The sequence below is a fragment of the Lygodium microphyllum genome, chromosome 5 (assembly GCF_053477565.2).
Source record: "Lygodium microphyllum isolate KBCC chromosome 5, Lygodium_microphyllum_v1.1.10, whole genome shotgun sequence".
Classification (NCBI taxonomy): Eukaryota; Viridiplantae; Streptophyta; class Polypodiopsida; order Schizaeales; family Lygodiaceae; genus Lygodium; species Lygodium microphyllum.
The window spans coordinates 2,902,495-2,926,642 of NC_141139.1; the positions used below are offsets into that span (position 1 = coordinate 2,902,495).

Genomic DNA, 24,148 nt, shown 5'->3' on the forward strand with positions numbered 1-24,148 from the left:
CTCTCTACTCTGCTCTCTCGCTGTCTCTCAGTCTCTCACTACGCATAGGACAGTCTGCCTTGATCTCCGTGCCTAATCAATCTCTACAAACTGGTATCAGAGCCGGCAAGAGGCAGTGCGAGCAAGAATCGCTGGTGGGTTGCTGGTGGGCAACAGACGGACAGAACGGGCAGTAGCAGGTGACGGGCTGCAGCTGGTTGGGGGCGCAGTCAAGCTGCGTGACAGGCGTGACGGGCTGTGACTGGTTGAGGTCCAACGTGGACCACGGTGACTGCAACTGACGGGACAGGGTAGCGGGCAGCAGCCGGCGTGTGGCAGGTAGCAGTCGACGAGCGACTGCACGGCAACAACCTGACGCGGCGTGAGGGACTTGCGACAGGTGCCGTGTCAAGCGGGGCGACCAGCGCGAGCAAGCGAACATGCAGCGTCAGCGTCACGGCGCACGACTGACGGGTCAACAGACCCGTCATCAAATTTTTTTCTTCAAAATCCTTTGAAATTCCCCCCTCTAACCAAGGTTTCGCGCGCGCAAGCACAAAGTCTCAGATCTGTGCAAAATTGGCCTAGAAATTTGGGGCTTTTCCTAGATTTGGGGAATTGGATGCAGGACAAGCAAATCTGTCTTAGAAATGGCTTTTTGTCCCGAACAATTGGGGCTTTTAATGTACATGCGCAAATTGGGCTGAAATTAACCCAATTTCTCGACATTGAGGCACATTGGACCCCGTGCAATTTGGGGCTTTTGCAGTTTGGGCAAAATTTGTGCAGCATTTGGTCATTTTATGTACATTCAGGTTGAATTCTGCGCAAATTGGACATCAACACTTGGTAAAATTTGGGGGGTTTTGCTGAAATTGCTTTATTTTGGCAAAATTGGACAGTCCTATGCATGACAGAGGAAATGCAGATGTGTGTTTGACGCTTTGAGCACAAAATTTTGGGGCTTTTGACCGTTGGTGTCAAATTTTATGCCCGTGGGTACATGTACAACAGAAATTGCAGCTGAAATTTTGGGATTTCTCATGTAATGTGATGCACATGCCCTTGGAACAGCTGTAATCAGTTGGATAATGCTATAGCACATGGTTTGGTGCTTCTGAAAATTTAATTACAGATCTGAAATCTGTACTTCTGCGTGGTCATTTATTGCTGATTGGTACTTGTTTGTACCTTGGTCACTTAGGTGACAGTTTGGGCTTGCATTTGCTGGTTTTTTGGTCACATTTGGGCTGAAAATCATGGCTGGCAGCAATGACAGCAGTAATTTGATGCACATTAAGAAGCTTGAAGGTGCACATAATTTTGCAGTGTGGCCAAAACAGTGCTACAATATCCTATTACAAAAGAAGTAGGCAAAGCCGATCAAAACCAAAGGGGCAAAGCCTGTGGACATGGATCAGGGTGATTGGGATGAGTTGAATGAGCTTGCACGCTCAACCATAGAGCTATCGATTTTTGATGCCTTGCTGTTCAACATTGAAGGTTTGGATTGTGCATATGCTATATGGACTAGACTGGAAGAACTGTATGCACAGAAGAGTGCTGCAAGCAAAGTGTATTGGCTGAAAAAGCTTATGGATTTGTATATGAAAGAAGGTACAGCAATGTCTACTCACTTGAGTGAGTTTAACTCCATTTTCAGCCAGCTGGTTGCCTTGAAGTTCATGATTGATGAGGAATTTAAGGCTACTTTCTTGCTTTGCACTCTACCAGAGAGTTGGGATACATTTAGGATTGCTATGAGCAATTCTAATGTGATCCTTTTGTATGCTGATGTAGAGAGTGCTTTACTTATAGAAGAGATGAATCGGTAGAACAATGCATCCAGTAAGTCTTCCCGTGCTTTGGATACTAGGGGCAGATCATAGCAAAAGGGCAAATATGATGGTAAGGGACGCAGTAAATCACGTAGCAAAGATGTTAAATGCCATCATTATGGCAAGAAGGGTCACTTTAAACGTGACTGCTACAAATGGAAGAAAGAGAAAGGAAAAAGCAAGAAGACAGATGATAGCAAGGAAGAGAAGAAAGACAGTCAGCCTAAGAAGAGCAGTGTAAAAATTGAAGAGGTGAATGTAGTCACTCATGACAGTGACAGTGGGAGTGACATACTCTTTGTCTCTTCAACTTTCGTGCACATGCTTTACTTACAGATACAGGTGATGACATGCGTACCTGGATTCTTGATTCAGGTGCTTCCTTTCATGTCACCCCTCATCATGAGTGGTTTTTCGCCTATACAAGGGATTGACATGCTGTTGTCCATCTTGGGGACAACTATGCATGTGAGATTGCAGGTATTGGCAGTATGCAGTTACAGTTTCAGCATGGCTATGCCTTTACACTTCAGCATGTACAACATGTACCTTAGCTCAAGAAGAGCTTGATTAGCACAGGGTAGCTAGATGATGATGGTTTCCATACCACCTTTGGTGATGGAAAATGGAAGATTTGTAAGGGATCTAGGGTTATTGCCAGAGGTTGCAAGAGTGATACTTTGTATCCACTTCATGTATCTAGTGTGCGTGACCATGTTGTTGCCGTGACCGAGCAGCCAAGCGTTTCTTTATGGCATGGCCGGTTGGGACACATGAGTCAAATATGAATGAAAGTGCTTTTTCGTTTGGGTTACTTGCCTTGTCTTCGTTATGCTGATTTTGAGCATTGTGATCATTGCATTTATGATAAACATGCACAGACATCACATAAAAAGTCTCTTTCTTTGAAATCTTCTCCTCTAGAGTTAGTACATTCGGATGTATGTCAAATGCTAGGATTATCTTTAGGGGGAAAGAAATATTTTGTCACCTTTATCGATGATGCTACATGGAAAGTATGGGTTTACTCTATTCGTAGCAAGGATGAAGTGCTTGATAAGTTTAAAAAATTCTTTGCATTGGCTGAAAATCAAACAGATAAGACACTTAAGTGTATTCGCTTTGACAATGGTGGGGAATATGTGTTCAAGGCCTTTGAAGCATTTTGTGACAGCAAAGGGATAAAGAGGGAGCTCATTGCCCCTCATAATCCGTCCCAAAATGGAGTTGCAGAGCGTATGAATCGGACCATACAAGATAAGGTCCGTACGATTGTGTCTCATGTTGCATTACCCCATGGTTTTTGGGTAGAGGCTATTATGATAGCCGTTCACTTGATTAATCAATCACCAAACAGGTCTTTGGGGGGGGGGGAGGGGAGTTCCCTAAGAAGCGTGGTCGGGCAAGCCATCTTCATATGCTCATCTGTAAGTGTTTGGCTGCGAGGCTTTTGTGCACATTCGTAAAGAAAAATACAGCAAACTTGAGCGAAAGTCCTGTAAATGCATTTTCCTAGGATATGGTGACGAGGGTGAAATGGGGTATAAATTGTGGAATCCTGAGAAAAGAAAAGTAGTATGTAGCAATGATGTTAGCTTCTGGGAAAATCGCATGCACAAACAACCCGAAAATACTTGCTGTAAATGAACCTGTAAATGCAGGAAATGATGCTGGAAACGATCAGTCAACTGTTGCCCATGAAAATGAGCCATTACATGTGCAGGAACAACCAGGACAACAAGCTGTTAATGCTGATTTGTAGGCTGAAATGCCAGGACAGCATGCTGAAAATGGAAATTAGCAGGAACAACCAGCAAACAATGACCATTGGGTTAGGAGATCATCTAGGGCTACTAGACAACCTAACAGGTTTGTTCCTGGTGCAATTAATGTGGCTGATTATGTCATGATGACAGATTGTGGTGAACTGTCTTGCTTCAAGGAAGCAATGGACAGACAGGACAGCAAGAAATGGTATAAAGCCATGCTGTTAGAGATGGAATCTCTTGAAAGAAATGGCACTTGAGACTTGGTGCAGTTGCCTAAAGGGCAGAAATCCTTCCATGCAAATGAGTTTACAAGATGAAGGTCACTTCTGGTTCCTCACCAAAGTACAAAGCAAGATTGGTTGCAAAACGGTATAAGTAGGAGCATGGAATTGTCTTTAATGAGATTTTCTCTCTTGTAGTCAAGATGACTACATTGAGAATTATTTTGGGCTTGGTTGCAGTTGAGGATATAGAGCTCATACAGATGGATGTAAAGACTGCGTTTTTACATGGTGATCTGCATGAAGACATATATATGCAGCAACCTGAAGGGTTTGTTGAACAAGCAAAGAAAAAAATGGTATGTAAACTCAAAATGAGTTTGTATGGGCTGAAACAAGCACCAAGAGAATGGTATCATAAGTTTGATACATTCATGCAGTCCCAAGGCTTTCATAGAAGTCAAGTGGATCACTGCTTGTACACCAAGAAGGCAGCAGATGGCAGCCTGATTATCTTGGTTTTGTATATTGATGACATGCTGATTGCTGGCACGGATACTCATGCCTTGGACTCATTGAAGCAAAGTCTTCATGGCCGCTTTGACATGAAGGATCTGGGTGATGCAAATCACATTCTTGGCATGCGAATACTCAGAGATAGATCTAAAGGCTTACTCTATCTATCTTAGAAGGAGTATATCTCCAAAGTTTTGTAGCGTTTCAATATGGAGGGGGGGAAAACAATTGGGGTTCCATTGCCTCCATATATGAAACTCAGTGCAAAGGACAGCCCTACATCTGATGATGAGAAGGCTGAAATGGCCAAGTTACCATATGCTTCGGTTGTTGGCAGTTTGATGTATTCTATGGTTGCCACACGTCCTGACATTGCCTTTGCAGTGGGAGTGGTTAGCAGATACATGGCAACCCCTGGCAAGAAGCATTGGGATGCAGTGAAAGGTATTATGAGATACCTCAAAGGCACAAAGGAGTTGTGCATTTGCTTTGGAAAGCAAAAGGCATTTGTTGTTGGCTTTACGGATGCAGACTATGTTGGTCATACGAACTGTAGGAAGTCCACTTCTGGGTATGTGTTTACTTTCACAGGAGGAGCAGTCTCTTGGATCTCTAGGCTACAAAAGTGTGTTGCATTGTCTGCTACAGAGGTAGAGTATGTGTTTACTTTCACAGGAGGAGCAGTCTCTTGGATCTCTAGGCTACAAAAGTGTGTTGCATTGTCTACTACAGAGGCAGAGTATGTGGCTGCCACTGAGGCATGCAAGAAGGCTTTATGGCTTTCACGTCTGGTGGGAGAGCTTGGCATCACAGAGTTACCTGTTCTCCGTTGTGATAGTTAGAGTGCTATCATACTAGCACGGAATTCTATCTTTCATGCAAAGACAAAGCACATACAGGTGAAGTACCACTTCATTAGAGATGTACTTAACAGCAAGAGCAGTGAGCTTGTCAAAGTGCATACAGATGATAATCCCGCAGATCTTCTCACTAAGGGTCTTCAAGCAAAGCAGTTTGCTCATTGCTGATAGATGATGGGAGTTGGATAGATATATTTATTTCAGCTTTGTACATACCTAGACTTAGTTGATTCTTTTCTCCTCTTAAGGCACATTGCCTTTAGGTGTTGTTGGGATTAAAGGGCCATGGTGCCTTTTATATGTGCGCGGGTGTGAATACACCCTTAGCACATTGTACTTTCATATATATATATATATATCTATCTAAAACCTAAAGTGGTACACTCGTCATTGTACCTTAAAAGGTGCTCACTCTCTACTCTGCTCTGTCTCGCTCTCTCTGTCTCTCACTACGCGTAGGACAGCCTGCCTCGATCTAAGTGCCTAATCGATCCCTACAGTTTTCCATCACCATCTTCTCCCTTAGCTTTAGGGTCGCTCACCCTTTGTGTTTGAAGTATCTTCCACTTGGCATTACCATCCCTTTACTTGCGTCAGCACTCTTCTCCTTCAAGCTCCACCTTCACACGCGTTTTTCAACTTGGAGATGTAGAAGGAAGAGACTATTGTTTGTGAGGATCTTCTTTGTGTTCCTTGCAGGGTTGGATGTAGATGTCTTTGTGCTGTCTTGGACACCTTGCTTTGACGACATCAAAAGACTGCGGTTCTCTCCCTTGATAATTGTTCTTCACCTTCTAGTGATTACTTTGATAGCCCATTGCTTGGAGGATTGCATTTCTCTACCTTTAGTGTGTAGATTCCCCGAAGGTCCTACCGCCTGATTCAGACAGGTCAATGCAGTTATCATTTGAGCTTTGGCTCCGCTGTATCAACTTTTCTTCTTATAGCATGATTCAATGCATTATCACCATGTTCTTGTGTTTTTGAGTTCTTCTCTCTCTGTGTTTATCGTACACACTGTGTTTCTCCCTGCAAACCCTACTACCTCTCTAGTCTCTTTGTCATTTTCTTGACAACTGCTCTGCCAAGTTTTCAAGATGTTGGAGAGTGAAAGGATCTTCCCTGTCTCTAGGCATAATTTCTCCACAATCAAAAGAACTAGAACATAGTCAATCAGGCAGCTCAGTGACTATGTTCTCTCTCTTATTCACTGTTCAATTGCTCTTAAATTTCCTGATCAGACCAGCAAGCCTTTATCCTTCAGCTATTGTTGGTGTTAGAGCCAAAAGACCTTAGGGAGCAAGAATATATTCTGAACTATTAATTATTCAACAGCCAAAAAACAAAACCACTGTTCCCAAGTGCTTATGGCTGAAAAAAGACTGCCATGACTGCAATTAAAAACCATGACAGACTTAGAAAGTCAACTGCTGTTGTCACCTGCATTTAAACAGCCATGTTAACATTCGAAAATTAGTCAAGACTGCTCTGGGGTAGCAATCAACTGCAACAACTCTCTTTTTGGTTCCCAGGTAGTCCATGACTGGAGAAGCCAAGGTTACAACTGCTTTAAATAGAGTAATTACTGCAATAAATGCATAAAGAAAGTACATCTACACACATGTTTGACAAGGACAGCAACTTTATAGTGAGAAATGCTAAAATTTTCCTTTCCCAGCCACCTGCCCTGATTGTACCAACAGCATTTAATGCTGTAAAGATCTTCAAAAATTAGTGTGCCGAGCTCGGGAAAAGAAAAATAGCAAGCTGGTGCATGCAACCTGAGGCAAGGTGAAAGCAACTAACAACATCAGCAACCAACTGATTTTGTTAAGGACCGATGTTGTTTTGGACTGTTAGGGACGGCTTCAAGCTGGATTTGGTATGTACAGGATCAAACAACATGCTTATAGTAAAGGTAAAGTTTCCCATCATTATCCAGTGAAAATTGAGAACCATTCATCAATGGACCCAAAGTGGATAGTGGAGGGTGAGTCCTATATCCTTTTACATCTGGATGGGTGCTAGTAGCATTGGTCAAAGTGGTCACGAAGTGACTAGACTCAAGACCCTATTGTGCATCATCCTTGTGGGATCCCTTGAAACCGGCCTTTGGAAGCCCAAAGGGTAGTAAATCACATTTTAGCAAACACTTAATTTAAACCATATTTTAGCAAACATTGAATTCAGCTAAACAGTAAATTCAGCAAGAAAACTCCCTACACAACTAGAACTAGAGTGGTGTTGCACCACACACGGAACTTGTTGGCACCAAAGCTTGTCGCCCCTTTCGATATTTTTTTAGATTATTGAAATATGCTCGAAATTGTTTACAAATGGTTGTATTTAAGCGATTTCTTGTGACATAACTAATCCATGGGTGCACAATGGCCTTGACACCTTCACTGTTGGTCTCCAACCATTTGTAGAGTATTCAAAACTGCGAATGAACACTTTAGCCTGCCAAACCCTTAAAAAGACAACAAGTATTTCAACCGAATTTCGTGGAGTTTTTTTGCTAAGATAATCCTCATGCATAGTCTTGTGCAGTCCCACATTGTTTCTCTTATAAAAAAGGGGGGGGGGGGGGGGATTTCTTGTGATGAAACTATAAGAATGTCACTTTCTTCGCAACAAAATTGCCCAAAAAGTGCACTAGGCTTGGGATCTATCTAGAAGAAGAAGAAAGGATCTCAGTCCATAGTTTGTCATAACTTGTTTTTATGATATTGTTGTGTATGGAGTTACGAGGCTGCCCAATAGAATCCTTATGCTAAGAGGAGAAAAAGTGGATACAGTTCACACTCCTATATTATAAGCTCATTCCATGGCTGAAATCTACAATTTTCTGCAGCAAGAAAGAGAAGGGTGGTTGTCTCCAAACTTGGGTTTCTCCAAATGAGAGAGAAGAAACCCTAAATAGCCAAGATAAACTTTCCAATTAAGTAACTGGATGCTTCTTAATCATATCACGTTTTTAATTAAGAGCTAATTAATGGTTTAGTCATTAATTATAAGTGAGCTACTCACTGGGCGAAACTTTAGCTTAGGGCTTGCTTAATAACTTAAGTACTCTAAGTGAGCTGCTTTTATTGGGCAAAACTTTCAATGTATTAAATTTTAAGGTGCAAACTTTCAATGAAAGTTTCACATTGCACCTTGTTTCTTTAGCCTTGGCCATGTACCACATGGCCCATACACTTGTCCTCGCATAGCTAGTGTTAAATCCTTCAGTGTTGGTGTAATGGTTATCATGTTAATAGCTAGGATACCAAAATTAAAGTTCATTTTAATTAAAAATATTTGCTAAGTTTAATTAAATCATTAAGTTCATTTCTCATTTTGGAGACATCTCCTCTTGAAACATTGCAAGTGACTCTGATTGCATGTAGCTAAAATCCAACATAGCATACTAAATGACCATTACATATTTTCTAGCAACCAAGCATACTGCCAATATTGTATGTATTGTCAATGTATAATTGTTCATACATATTTCTAAGTGACCAAGCACGTTGCTATTACACCATGTTTTGGCAATATACATTAAAAAAAAAAAGATGATAGTTACTACACTAGTATACAACCGATCATAATTGTACAAATCCATTGCTATGAAAGTGGTACTCATTGCACTAGTAAATAACCAAACATAACTATGGAAACATAAGTGTCTAGTAGGTTGATCATAGAAGTATCTATATGGAATTTGAAAGATCTCCAAAGGGCCTCTAGATATGTGAGTATAACTGTACTAAGGAAGTAGAAGCACCACCCCCCTCTTGAGCATCATACAATGCTCTAGATCTATGCTTTGTCGTGTTTGATCTAGCTCAGCGGATTGAAGTTGGCTCCAACTATAAAGTATCAAGATAAAGCTGTAATAAATGAGATGATTCTATGAAATCATCCTCCTCCATCCATTTTGCATCAAGGGGTACATAGTTTTGAAACTTTACCAAATAGTGATGGGAGACTTTACCCTTGACCTTCCTTTCCTTATGTGCCAATATTTGCTCAAGAACCAAGATTTTATCAAATTCCTCAATGTTTGATTGCATCTCATCACAAATATCATTAGACATATCACCATGGAAAGGCCTAAAAAGACTCACATGAAAAGCATTGTGAATCTTCCAATGTTCAGGTAGCTTCAACCTGTAAGCCTTTGCAACACTTAGAAGGGCCCTAATACCTCATGTTGGGTTTAGGGAAAAGACGCTCTTTACCTTTCATTTTCTTTAACCTGGCCTTTTCAAAGTATAACAAGACCCAATCACCCTTTGCAAATGCCAAAGCTCTGTAGTGATGATCAATTATTTTCTTTTGTTTCTCTTGAGTTTTTAGAAGAGCTATCTTTACTTTAGCATAAGCTTCATCCAAACTCTTGACATACTTGTGGGTCTTAAAGATCTTATCTTTTGTTTGCAAAATGGGTGGGATTTTCTTCTTGCCTTCCACAATCTTAAACGGTGCCTTTCCAGTGGAGCTGTGCACTGTGTTGTTATAATAATATTTCACAAGAGGCAAAAATTGTTCCCAATTCGTTTTATACTTAGACACATAGCATTTCAAAAAATCGAAAATAATAGCATTTGCTTTTTCAGATTGTTCATCTTTTTGTGGATGAAAAGAAGATGGGAACTTTAGGGTGGTATCCTTATTCTAAAAAATGCCTCTCACAAAGAGACTCCTCATGTAAAGATCCCTACCACTTACAATAGATTGTGGCATGCCATGATATTTAAAGATGTTCTGCATGAACAATCTTGCCATGTGATCCGTAGTTATCTTTTTGCTCATCGGAATGAAACGAGTTTGCAAATAAGAGTCCATATACCATCATTGAAGACCAAAGATAAAATCCATGGCATGTTGTTTCATGGTCTATCAAGGATAGGTAAGGGTTGCAACAAATTCGGTGCCTTCTGTCGATCAAACTTGACCTTTTGACATACAATGCATGTACGCACAAAGTGATCTACATCATGTCTCAAAGCTAGCTAATAAAAGAAAGTCTCAATTGCTTTCACCATAGCATCAATGCCACGATGCCCTACATACGGAGGTGAATGACTTTCAACTATAACCTTGGCCCTTTATTGCTTTGTAACACATAATGGACCATGCATCATAAGAAAGCCCTCTCTAAAAGTATAGTGCTCATGGTGTTGATCATTTGATAACAGATCATAGACTCTTGCGAAGTTCTTATCCTTTGGATATTGTGTCTTCATCTCATCTAACTCATGATGATATGCTGTAGACATTGCTGAAACCTGTGGCTTTCTAGACAATGCATCGGCCACAACATTCTTTTTATCCTCCTTGTATATTACGTGAAAGCAAAACATAGATAAAAAATTGGCCCATCGCATATGCTTCTCAGCTAGCTTAGTCTGAGTGAGAAAATATTGCAATGTGTTTGTACAACAAAATCAGCCCCTAGTAGATAGTGTTTCTAAGTGGATATCAAAGGCAAAAGTTATTGTAAGTTATGTCGCACATGTACTTGGTGGTATTTGATGCTAGTTATTGGCCTAGGTCATTCATTTGGCGATAAGTGTTAGTTGGTGATACTAGAGAAGTGGCGATTAATGGTACCTAATACCAATTTGATGGTCAAAGATGGCGCATAGACACTTGGGAATGGAAGTTGCCTAGCCAATTTAATTATTGGCTAGTCGGATTATTTTTCAGGGCACTGAAATAATTATTAGATTAATTTTTAGTATTTAAAGACTGAAAATTAATATTTAATTATGGATAATACTGTAAAAACGATTTGGGAATACTGCCATTTGGCAAACTTACCCATAAAGGTTGGTGGGAGGTTGAAGAAGAGGAAAAATGTGGCCATTCTGCCGTTGTGAATTGTAGAAAGTTATTGGAGCTAATTGGGACTATTTTACCTCCATTTTGCAGCAGGAAAGAGTAGGTTGGCTATAGGCAAGAATAATATAACTTTTGATTCTCCTCATCTTTGAAGCTATCATGGTACTTGCTCAGTGAATGTGGTCAATGCCCATAGCGAAAGGCAGATGGAATCAGCTATGGTTTTTTTTTTTGTTTAAAAATAAAATAAAATGAAGGTTTGATAGATTAAGCATTAAGTGAGGGTTTCAAATCAGTTTTCGTCCAATTGAGTATTTGTGCCCCAAACGGGAGAGTGATAAGGGAGTCACCCAAGACCTTCACAAAATAAGCATACTATCCCTATCATTACTGGGTGTCAAGGATGAAGAAAATGACTAAGGTGTATGTATAGCAAATATGTCAAGCAAGCAAGACAAGCAAAGCAAGCAAGCAAGCTGGAAAGAGATTGCCTTGGAGACTGCCATGTGTAATGCCACGAATATGGGTCGACCACTCCAAACGACCGAAAAGGGATAAATGCGCACAGATGCATGTTTACATGAATAGAATGCCAATGCATAGAGTAATACCAAGGGAGATGCAAGATATCATGCTCATGCAATATGCTATGCAACAGTGTCATTGGGATAGTGCCCTCGCAGGAGAATTATTCACTTGTCCAAGTGCCCTTTTACAATCATGTCATCCTGACAGTGGGGATGAAGTTACAAATGTCCATAATACAATACAAAAGAATAAATGAATGCAATGTCAAAAAAAAACTGTAAGTATCATCACTGTCACTATCAAGAGTAGAAGCCACCCCCTCTCAAACTGGAAGGGAAAGCAAGAGGGAAGTACCCTCTCCCCGTCAAGTTGAAGTAGAGGAGGATGTACCCAAGCCGATCCTAGGTAGTAAGTTGTTCTGAGCAACTTTTATCATTGCAACCACATCAAAAAGTGCAATGTGGCTTAGTTACAGTGACTTTTATTCCATGAGCATTCACACATATGCATCTTCTGTCTTGGCCAGGCTCATTGTCTTGCACCATCGCCAGTGGCTAAGTACACAATCCCAAACCATTGGCATTCTATTCTTCAGTGCCCATTCAATATGGAACCGGTCCTAAGGCTCAGACAAAACCATTAGTCCAATTTGTCCCAATGGCTGTCTCTTCTGACCATGCAAAGATCCTGGCTTAATCCAAGAGAACTCTGGCAGTAAAAAGCAACAACTAAAAAAAAGAAAAATAAAATATTTATATAAGTAAATAAGAAAAGCAATTGCAAAAAGTATCACCACCTGGTGATAGTCGCCATGGGAACGCTTGGTGTCAGCATGTCCTGCCCAATCAGAATTAGTGTACCCCTGCAAACATAAACCAGAACCATAGGTTAGGCCATAAGAATAAGTACGTTGCAAATAACGCAACACACGAAGACACGCAATCCAATGTGACATCCTAGGTGTTGTGAAATACTGACTCAGTATGCTAACTGAGTAAGCTAAATAAGGTCGAGTGTGAATTAACCAAAGAATTCTTTCTACAACAGAATGATAGGTATGTTCGCTGTCCTAGGTTATCCTTCGAGAAGTGGACAGTAGGATCTAGAGGCGTGGCCACTGGCCATGTTTGATCTTGAGTGTACTGTTCCACGAGCTGAAGTGCATACTTCTGTTGTGACACTAAAATACTACTCCCAGAATAAACTACCTCCATCCCCAAGAAATAGGACAACCAAGTCTGTCATCTCAAATGTAGCTTTAAGCTTAGCGTTGATTTCCGCTATGTATAGTTTCCAGAAACAGAAACGGAAATGGCCAGAAACGAGGCGACCGTTTCTGGCCATTTCCGTTTCTGGGAAACGGCGTTTCTGCCAGATAGGGGACAGGCAGGGTAAAACCCCCAAAACAGGTTGCGTTTCTTAGTCGCTTGCATATTTCATCTCTCCCCCTGCTCATTTTGGACTCTCCTACTGCTGCACCCGCTCGAACTGAAGCAATCGTGCTTGAACTGTTGCATATCAGCCCGTGGTCACTCAGTAACGCTGAAAGCTCTCTTCTCGAAAGGTAACCTCAGCTGTGAACATTCAGCTTGTTTTCCTGTATATTTCAGACCTGAATGTCTGCAATTTTCAGCCAAGATATATGAAATTTTTTGTCCTGCCAGTTGTGGGTGCACTACTTCAGCCTTGTGTGTCATTTGTTTGTGAATATTCAGCTTGTTTCATGCAGATTTCAGACCTGAATGTTTGCAATAATCAATTTTCAGCCAAGGTATATGAATTTTATTGTCTTGCCAGTTGTGTGCACACTATTTCAGCCTTGTGTCATTTGTTTGTGAACATTCAGCCTGTTTCATGCAGATTTCAGGCCTAAATGTTTGCAATAATCAATTTTCAGCCAAGATATATGAAATTTTTTGTCTTGCCAGTTGTGTGTACACATTTCAGCCTTATGTGTCATTTGTTTGTGAACATTCAGCCTGTTTTCATGGCACACGTAGATTTCAGAACTGAATTTTTGCAATTCTCAGCCAAGATATAAGAAATTTTTTGTCTTGCCAGCCATGTGCACATTATTTCATCCTTATGTGTAATTTGTTTGATGTTTGGACAGCTTGCAGCCAAGAAAATACCATGGCTCCTGATCCTAATTGGTGCCATGTTACTCTCATAACCTCATATGAGGGGTTAGGTGGATCTAAAAAGTAGACGTGTATTTATTGTGGCATGGTGAAAACAGGGAGTGTCACTAGGGTCAAAGGCCATCTTGCTCATGTGCCAAGAAGAGACATAGCTCCATGTGCAAATGTGCCAAGAGATGTGAAGTTTTCTCTTGATTTATGGAGGAGGCAACGGCTTGGTCTTTTGTCATTTGGTGCAGAACATGACCAAGACTTAGTCATAGCTCAGCAACAAGAGGGTAGCACAAGTGTGGTTGGACCGTCAAAGAGAAGTAGGGCTGCATCAAATCGTGTTGCAAGTGCATTTGCTTCAGCCTCGGTCTCTGATTCACGTGAGACGAGGACTCCTTTGCCTTAGCCTGATGTTTCAGATGCTCCTAGAGGTTCATTACAGAGGGCTAGCATACATGTTGCTATGCAAAAGCAAGCCATAGCTGAGGCAACTCGAGAGTTGATGAGATTGTTCATTAGATGTGCTATTCCCTTCCATGTGGCTAAAACAAAGCAATGGAGGAACCATAAAAGCCATCAGTCGCATTGGATGTGAATGGGAGGCCCCATCCTCAGAGGCACTACGTACACGAGAGCTCAAGAAGGAAAAGGCATACATTGAGGTTGAATTAGAGCCATTGAAAGATGCATGGAAGAAGTATGGGTGCACCGTTTTGTGTGATGGATGGCCTGATGCCCGTAGGAGAAATGTGTATAATGTCATGGTCTCATACTGTAAGGGCACTATGTTTGTAAAGGCCATTGATGCCTCTTTGCCAGGCCTTGTAGTGATAGGTGTATTTATATAGCAGCATTTGCGGGATGCCATCTTGAAAATTAGGCCTGAATATGTTGTGCAGGTTGTGACCAATAATGGAAGCAATTGTGTTTCCATGGGCAGCATGTTAGAGGAGGAGTTTCCAAGCATTGTATGGAGACCATGTGCTTCTCATTCCATTGATCTTTTGATTGAGGATATAGACAAAATTCAATGGGTTGAGGCCATATTCAGCACGGCCACAAGTATGGTCAATTTTGTGAGGAGGAGGCCCAAGGTTCTTATTATATTTTGCTCATTTAGCCACCTTGAGCTCTTAAAACCCTCCACCACCAGATTTGCCTACATCTTCATTGTGCTTGAGAGATTGGTGTACGTTCACAAGGAGTTGGTGCGCACTATATGGTCTAATGAGTTCATGCAGTGGGATGAGTATGATTATCCAGAGACCATGGCATTTCGGTGCAATGTCATGAATGATACTTGGTGGAAAGATGTGGAGGCTATGTTGAGAACTCTCAATCCTATGTACAGAGTGCTATGCATTACTGATATGGAGGTTAGCACTATGGGTCTCCTTTATGAGTATATGGATAAGATAGGAGAGACTCTAAAAAAAAGTAACTTTTTGCCCTCGAACAAGTAACTCTTGAGTCTTTATTTTACAAATTGATATTATATGTGTGAATTTTGAAATTTGAATAACTATTTTTGAGACTTGAATTGACATTTCTTCAATGTTGACATCTTAAGGACTGCTTAAATCGTAGTTGTGTGGGAGAGGAGATGAAATTGGTTTCATAGACCAATTCTTGCAGTGGCCCATGTCTTGCATCCTCTTTGGCGAGATGATGCATGGAGTATATGACAAAGGTGACAGATGGAGATGTGTCAATGCTTCAAAGGATTGAGGATGATCTTTTGACATTTTGCAATGAGAGCTTGCATTTTGGTAGAGAGAATGCGAAATTGAGAGAGACTCAACTTCAGCCTGTCTCATGGTGGGAAAAGTATGGAAATTGTCCGCCCACATTGGTAATTTGCAACCCCAAGATTTCTTTTAATAATTATACATAATCACATTTTTGTAATTTATTATCACTGGCATTCACTGCATAGTTTGATTCTTGAAAGTTGAATCTTAGATTCTTATGGCTTTGTTTGTGTTTCTATTTGAATGATGATTTATAGAAACACATTGCTATACGGGTTCTCTCACAAGAATATAGCTCAGGCCCTTGTGAGAGAAATTGGAGGACTTAGGCCCTTTTCCATACAAAGAAAATGAATAAACTTACCATTGCTTAGTTAGAGAGGTTGGTCTTTTGCCATTGCAACCTCCAACTGCTTGAGAAAAACGATATTCATCCCGAGCGTGCGCAGGTGATTATATTTATATTTTGCTAATAGCTTATGGTCTTTGAAGTTTGACTCTTGAATGCCAATTCTAGAATCTAAAGATAACTTTTTTAATAAACACAGGTAAATATTGACAAGATCGACATAGAGAAGGTGAGGTTTGTTCCAGACATCACTCCAGAGAAGTTGGACATATATACCATGCTCTATCAGGAGATGATAGCCCTGAGCCGTACCACGCGCAGCAAGACTGCTTCACAATGCTAGAGAGCCATAGATGGAGCTAGCACTTCAGTTGCTCTAGCAGATTCAGGGGCTTCTGATAGTTCTAGCTCATCAGCTGATGTGGATAGCGATGAGCCAGAGAAGGATCAGGATGACAACACCTCTGTTGACTTAGATGATGTTGCTACAAATGCTTGAGCCTTGAGCCTTGAGCCTTGATTTTATTGTTGATGCTGAGTATTGCTGACAGTTGTCAATTGCTTATGTTTTTTCCCATGGCTGGCCAGTGGCCGTCGTTTGAAGTTTGAAGTTATTAGTTCTTTGAGATCTCATAGATCTATTATTTACTTTGATATTTGACTCTTGAGACATGTCACAACTCACATGATATATCGTATGATCATTGCTATAGCTTGTAGTCTTGACTCTTGAGTCTTTAAATTGGTTTTTGTTGTTGTTAGATGTATCTAGATTCTAGAATCTAGGTTACATTCTTTTGAAATTTGAATGATGAATGATGAATCTTGATGTATCATATATCTACTTAGTACTATGATCTGTCACTGGTCACCGGTGACTACTCGTATTATCATGACTGACGAGTGATGAGTCTCATGAATGATGAACTTGATTTTTAACTTTTAAGTTCTGATCATGATTCTTGGATGACAGATTTTATGATGTTAGTATATTACACTGTTATTTCAAAATATTGTAAGTTATTTTGGGTGATTTAAGATTTCTTCAATCTTGTGATTTGTAGCTTGCCAAATTGATAACTATGTGAAATTGCTGCGCAATGTGATTTGTGAAATTTAAATCATGGGTCTTGGAAATTGGATTATTGTGCTAAATGTTAAGATTGTTCAGTCACCAGTGACTCTAGTCTCTAGTATACTTAGTATGTGTATATATATGTATATTTAATCATAATTTATTGGTTTCTCCGAAACACCGTTTCCACCAAAATTTCAAATGGCCGAAACTCCAAAACTCCGTTTCTTCCAGTTTCTGAAACTCTCATTTCCGAAACGCATGGAAACTATGCCGCTATGATAGCAGAATCTGAGCCTGTGATGAGTAAGTCATCAACGTATAGCAGGATATAGCTAACCCCCTCTGCTCGTAGATCGAATATATAAGTTCAGGTCATAAGGGGTAGAATGATATTCGTGAGTCTTCAAGAACTCATCCATCCTATGGAACCAAGATTGTGGCGCTTGCTTCAGCCCATAAAGAGCTTTATGTAAGCGGAATACCTTATTCCTAGGGTTTCGTGAAGAAAAGCCCGGTGGATGCTCCACATAGACCTCCTCCTCCAAGAAACCGTTTAGGAAGGTACTCTTGACATCCATCTGATGTATCGGCCAACCGTGGTGAGCGGCTAGTGTGAGTAGCAACCGAAAGGAACTCAACTGCATTGTAGGGGCGAATGCCTCTTTATAATCAATGCCATACTTCTGTCGAAACCCTTGTACGACAAGGCAAGTCTTGTATTTGTCTAAAGTTTCATAAGCTTTTAGCTTGGTCCTAAAAATCCACTTTGTCCCGATGACTTTCTTGTGGCTCTGACGATCCACCAATGTCCAAGTCTCATTTCGGTCAATACTCTCTAACTCCTTCTCCATGGCCTCTCGCCAGTGAGGGTGCTGAAGAGCCTCTTGCCATGTATCTAGCTCAAAATGCGCTATATAATCAGCTGTAAACAACGACGCAAATGATGCTTGAGGAGTAAGCCAAGCAGATCTTCTAGGCCCCTCTGGAGTGGAATCTAGTGGTAGGATCCCCGAATCCCGCAAGGTTTGCTAGTACCAGTCAGGCAATGTGTTTCGAGGAGGGGGGCCTAGGAGTGGAAGAATTTGCGGAAATGTGAGGAGCGGGAAGTAGACTAGGCTCAGTAGGCACGATCTCTGATGATGTGGAAGAAGGAATCAAATTGGAGTCCTGTGTACAGGATTGCATGATATCCCTCTTATCAAACGACGACATCCCGCCTAACGATCACCTTGTTTTGTCTGAGGGTCAAACAAACGATAGGCTTTCGCTTCAGAGGAATATTCCACAAAAATAAGGAGATGAGCTCGGGGAGTGAGCTTTTCTATCTTGTCATTAGGCGTGTGTGTGTACGCACGACACCCGAAGACTTGGAAGTGGGCCGAGAGCCAAAAAATGTCTCATACGGAGTCGTTTGAGGAATAGCCGCAGTCGGGCACCGGTTGAGGATGTACATTGAAGTGTTAACAGCCTCGACCCAAAGGTGCTCAGGGAGCTCTGCTGTGGACAACATAGAGCATGCCATTTCCATGACTGCCCGGTTCCTATGCTCTATGACTCCATTCTAAGAAGGGGAGGTGGTAGAGGTGAGCTGGTAGGAGATGCCATGCTTGTGTAGAAAATCGGAAAACTTATAGGAGATGAATCACCATTGGTATCACTCATGCAACTGACACGACGACCAGTCTGGTTATGAACCAGCAGCTCCCAAGTAGAAAAATATGTGAAAGCATCTGACTCATGCTTGAGAAAGTACACCCATATGTATCTGGAATGATCATCCACTATTAAAAAAAAGTACAACGTGCCGTTCAAGGTGGCAATGGATGTCGGCCCACAAAGATTAATATGAATCAATTTAAGAGGTGTCTCAGCACGATGTAAGGTTTGCTGAGGGAATGGGGTACGGTGCTGCTTCTCGAGCTGACATGCTTTACAGACATCTCGAGCTAGCTTCAGGCGTGGAAGACTCTTAATTAGCTTACGATGTGACAACTCATAAAGAGAGTCATTACCAAGATACCCTAAGCGAAAATGCCAAAGGTGCTCATTGTTTGTAGGTTCCCGAGATGTGGCTAAGGCCTGGAAGCTATGGAACATGGAGCCCTCAAGTGTCGGCTTGGTTAGAAAATATGTCATGTGGTATAGACCATTAGACTGTGCCTCACCGCGAGCAATCACTAAACCAATGTAAGAGTTAAGGACCTCGACTGTGGTTGCTGTAAAGAAGACTGCTCGTCCCAACCGGCAAAGCTGCTGAACAAATAACAAGTTCACCCCAAGTTGAGGGACATGATATATATTGTCGAGTGAAGACAGATCAGGACCCTTGTCAGTGGCAAAACTGATACACCTTGAGCTGAGGAGTTGTTTCCTACGCGGACTCGTCCTGCTGCAAGGGCTCGAGAACGGAAAATGTCCGCTATAGAAGTCATATGATGTGTAGGTCCATTGTCCACAATCCAAACAGGAGTTGAAGTTCTCGACTGTGACGATTGGGCTTCTGCAGTAACCTCATCGAGAGGCAACTCACAGATGTGGACGAGACTCGCATCTGATGTCTCTATGGAGACGATGTGGGCCTCTACAGACCAGTCAGACAAGCCCTCTGGAGTTGAGAATGTTGTCAAGCCCATTGATATGGCTGAGCGGTGGCAGTATGAGTTTGATCTTTAAACTACCCCTTGCCATCACCTTGTCTTCCCTGTTGGGGTTGCTCGACTGAGGGGCGAGGGTCTGTGATTTAGGTTTTGCTGCTGTGCCTTTGGCCTTTAATCGACATTCATTACATCAAAATGACTAGCCTTTTGACAATGTTGACAATACCTATTCTTTTTAGGTACATCTGCCACCTAGGTTTGAGAGTTTGGGATGTTTATTGTGATTCCCCAGGCAAAAAAAGAAGGAACAAAAGACGAATCTAAAGTACCTTACACCGGAGTGGATGGAAGAGGATGAAAGAAAGGAACATACTCATATTTACGCACAACATTTGACGAGAGAAATTCATGCATACCTTCATTTAGAAGCTTTTCTTGAAGGGCAATCCTTCGATCTTTGAGCTCCTCGATCTTCTTTCATCTATAAGCTATGATCAGTTTGTATTCCTCAGAGATGAGCCTGCCTAGCTTTTCTTCCATGTAATCAGAGGTGTCTTCTACCATGTTGGAACTTTGTGGAGCAAGCTGATCGGCCCACTCTCGCTCGGTTCTCAGCATCATTGGTTCTGGAGACTGATTCGATGTTATTGTGTTTGAAGTCATTTGAACCTATTGTTGTTTTTGCTTCTTGTGTAGAGCTTTCAGAGTAAAGGCCTAGGTTTCTCAGAGAGTACCAAGTTCTGATGCTATGTAAAGAAATGCCCTAATATAGAAACATAAACAGAAACTGTACGACAAAGCACAGACTGATAAAAGAACACTGTTCGAGTTAGGGTAACTTAGAGACAATGAATACAGTGAATGAATGAAGTGATATGACTATTGAATATACGATGCTCATGTAGCAAACACACTATGCAGTGAATGAATACTGAACCTCAAACGCTTGTATCTCAAGGATCAGGGCAAGGATAATGAGCTGGAGAGTGTGTCGTACTTTGAACAGATCTGGAATCGTAGCAAGGCAGCCTCTGTATGTCGAACACTAGTAAATGCAGCAGTGAGAAGCTAGATTTGATGCAGACAATAGTGAGGAGAGAGAGAGACTAAAAACGCAGGCAGCAGGTGAGAGAAAGACTAAAAATGCAGGCATGTCAGCCTTCAAGAGAGAGAAAAACTAAAAACGTAGGCAACAAGTGAGAGAAAGACTAAAAATGCAGGTAAGATAGCCTGCAGGAGAGAGAAAGACTAAAAACGCAGGACAGCCTGCAAGAGAGAGAAAGACTAAAAATGCAGGCAAGAGAACCTGCAGGAGAGAGAAAAACTAAAAACGTAGGCAAAACAGTTTACAGGAGAGAGAAAACTGCGAGTCGACAAGTAGGATAGTTGGGCGACAGCTTGTAGGAAGCAAATTTAGGGCTGTGATGATGTGGCAAATTGTATGGCAGTAGGTCTACGTAGGAATAGCAATCGCCTGACTAGAATCAACTCCAAACTGCGTGAGGAGGGCTGGAAATCACGCGCGAACTAATGGAGACAGCAATGGACAGCTTCGGTTGAGATGTCCTCTGCGAACGGGGTCTGGGCAGCAAGCTGAAGCACCTGAAATCTGCAAAAATGAGATTGTGGGCTGAATGGAGGGCCACATATGTATTTATAGTAAGTTTGGGCCCTCCCAAGTGGGTTTACACTTATGGGACATAGAAACTCTCTAGGATCGCTTTTGTTTTGAATAAACAAGGTTTCTTAATTAATTAAGTATGTTTTGGAGCTGTTTAAGTAAAGCTAATGCATTTTTAGCTCAACACCCCAAACTGCAGGCGAACAACATTTGGGCTATTGGCGGTAGCATTTATTGTAGGCGACAGCAGGGAGAGGGTTCCCAACAGTACGCACAACATTTACGGGCTGTTTAGATAAGGCAGCAGCAGTAATGACTGATTTTTTTCAGTTTTTAATGAAGAAAGTCTGAATTTTCTCTCTCCTCAACATTCTCTCTCATTTGCGAGCCTTTATATAGCCTTGCTCCGAGGATTATAGTTTTGAGATCACTAGAGGTTAAGAAATTTCAGATTTCTCTACTGTAAATCCTAATTTGCAACAAAAATTAGGGTTTAGTAGCAGCCTCGAGAAACGTGCCAAAAAATTGGAAGCTCCAAGACTTGGATTTAACAAGGCTGAACGTGTTTTCAGTCAAATTTAAGTGGAGGGACCAGCAAATCAATCAAAGCCGGTGAAGGCCAATTGATTGCTTGAATCAAGGGGCAAATCAGATTGAAGACTTGCTGGTCATTTTGGATAGGAAGGGAAGTTGGAATATTGAAAGGGATTGAAAAAATCCCATTGTACATCAACTTCTTTTTCAATTAAGTTAAAGAAATATCGAAAGGGGTGCTAGTTTTGGGACCAACGGGGTGTCAATTGTCCAAGATTGTGAGTTAATTTGCATTTCTCAATTTTGTAAGAAATGTTGCTATTGTAATAATTTGTAATGAGGGAATTACCACCCATCCATGGAAGGAAGGTTGGTTTTAGTAAACGGCGACGGTAGGTTTCTATTTGCTCAACCATCATGACCTCATGAAAAGAGCTAATTGACAACAAAGCTGCCGAGAATTTATTTGTGTACTCTTTCAAATCAGCGCAATGAATTGCATCCAAGTTGTGCCATGCTGTTGTCACATCCACTTCAAAAGTGTTTGTGAGTGAGAAGAGAAACTTGTTTGAATTGCACCCAAGTTGCTGGTGCCTTGCCTTGCATGAAAAGGGTTGTCCACCACTAAAGTGCATTTCCTTTTACAAAAGTGGTTGCCTTGTGCACTGTTGAAGGCTCAGGAAAATTGCCCCCAGAGTAGGTTGCATTAGATTGTTGAATGAAGGTCAAAGCCTTGAGTCAATCCTGCATACCATTAATGTTTTCAAATTTGACTGCTGCCCCACCTTCTTTGTAGTTTTTAACTTTACCAAAAGAAGTTAAGTTATCATATATGGGTTGCTGCAAAAATGGTGGTCCCGGTGATGCCATTGCTGCATTTGCTTTTGCTATATGCCTAGTAGTGCTTTCCAAGGGACCAAACATTTCAGTTTGCATTGCTGGCTGCATACCAATGTTACTATACATGTTAGTGTGCATTTGGGGCTGCATTTCCCCATGATAGTTTGTGTGAACACCTAACATAGGTGGCTGAAAACCAGCTACATTTTGCATGTCAACATTGGTGGGTGCAGTGGCATCCATAGCCTAAAACACTGATCCACCCCCAAAAGAACTTGGATGCATGGACAATGGAGGAATTATTTGTTGTCCATGAGGAATATGCTGCACAATATTCCCTAATGGATGATCATGTTACTGAATTGGAGTTCCTTGCACATTTGGCATTACAAGTGCTGGTGTATGCAATACCTTTGGCTGAAAAGTTTGCTCATGAGCCTTGGCAGTTTAGAATGTGAAGCAACTTTTTTCCCTTTAACATTAGGAACTGATTGCATAAATTCAGCAAATTGAGGTTGCTGAATTAACTATTGCAAGTTCATAGAGCACTTGCTAATTGTGCCATAAACATTGCATTTGCTTCCTGAGCACCTTGGACTTGTGGAATTACATGTGGTTGAGCTGTATGCTCACCGATCACACTTGTTGCTGCTCACTGTCCTAAAGCATTTTCAGTATTTGGAGACTCAAAACCATGTGTTGAGTGCCTTTCAAGAGGGAATTCCTGTTCCTTACTTTTACTACCACTGTTGTGTGACATCTTTTACTGTTTGCCCCTTGCTGTACACATTTTTAAGCCCGTTCCTTACTTTTACTACCACTGTTGTGTGACATCTTTTACTTTTTCCTCCCATGAATAGTGACTGTGATAAATCATTAGCCTCATGTTATGAACTTGGTTTTTATGATGAGAATGCAAATGATTATAGTGTCTCAACAATCCAAATTTTCCATCTCCAATAAATATAATTGTATCATAAAGTGTTCAAAATCCAGGTCATTGACCTATTAATGGGTCCGCTAGATATAACCCTCTATTTAGCCACAAATCAATGTGTGCTTTATTTTTGTCTCTTAACCTTCTAGCTTCAATTGAATCACTAATAACTTAAATTGCATGATAAAAAAGTGATCCTCACTTATTAAAAGGTCCTTGATGATTCCTTGTTGCAATCTTAGTTTCAAATTTTGGATCAAGGGATCCATAATGGCAAATATTAGTGGGGTGATGAGGCAGTCCTATCTCACTGACCTCTTGATTACAAATGGCTCAGAAGTAATCCCATTGACTTGAACCACTATGGAGGCTTTGGTAAAAAGTCTGCCAAAGCCCATTTCATTCATAGGCTCCAAAATAAATCTTGAGCTAATCATGTCATATGCTTTGTCAAAATCTATATTAATCAATATGTTTGTCCCTTGTTGTACACACTTTTAAGTGAGTATAAACCTTGCTGTAATTGAATTATAGAAAACCAAAATACACGTGTTTGCTCCTCAGATGACCATAAGCTCACGTCCTTCAGAAAGTTGGTGATGTTCTGGCAACGGAACCATGAAACTGGCCTTTGGAAGCCCAAACGGTAGTAAATCACATTTTAGCAAAATAATAAATTCAACAAGAAACTCCACACAGAACTAGAGCTAGAGTGCTTGTACACCACACATTGATACTTGTTGACCCTAAAGCTTGGCGCTCC

General features: G+C 41.2%; 1 protein-coding gene and 1 pseudogene across 1 annotated transcript in view; both read left to right on the top strand.

Moving 5' to 3' along the window:
* Nucleotides 1-24,148, top strand: part of LOC148035446 (Putative N-acetyl-gamma-glutamyl-phosphate reductase) — a 132,782-nt gene that overhangs the window by 74,199 nt on the left and 34,435 nt on the right. The gene's annotated exons all lie outside the window — the stretch shown is intronic.
* LOC148035447 (uncharacterized) lies at nt 14,116-15,141 on the top strand (annotated as a pseudogene).